Below are 448 nucleotides of genomic sequence, written 5' to 3'. Positions count from 1 at the left end.
GAGCCTGTGCTCCGCAACGGGAGAGGCCACAACAGTGAGAGGCCCGCGTACGGCAAAAAAAAAAAAAAAAAAAAAAAAAAAAACTAAAAATTTCTCAAGAAGTCAAGCGTTTTTTCTCTTTAGGAGTTTTGTGTACATTGTCTAGAATAATCTTTCCCCAGGTTTTGCATGGCTGCTTCATTTTCATCTTTGAGGATTTGGCTTAAATGTTTTCTCCTCTCTAATTGGAATCTCTTGTTAATATTTATCAGAGCACCTCGTTTCAGTTTTAGCACTTTAGATATTATTGCTAATTTATGAATTTCCCCTACTAAGATTTTAAGCTGAGAGCAGGGACTGGTTTACTTTTCATTGTACTTCCACTGCTTTGCACAGGGACACGGTATTCAGTAATGTTTATTAAAGATATAAGTAAGGGAACAAATGCTACTTTTTATTCAGAGCCTTA

The sequence above is a fragment of the Physeter macrocephalus genome, chromosome 1 (assembly GCF_002837175.3).
Source record: "Physeter macrocephalus isolate SW-GA chromosome 1, ASM283717v5, whole genome shotgun sequence".
NCBI classification, from domain to species: domain Eukaryota; kingdom Metazoa; phylum Chordata; class Mammalia; order Artiodactyla; family Physeteridae; genus Physeter; species Physeter macrocephalus.
This window is presented reverse-complemented; position numbering follows the sequence as displayed.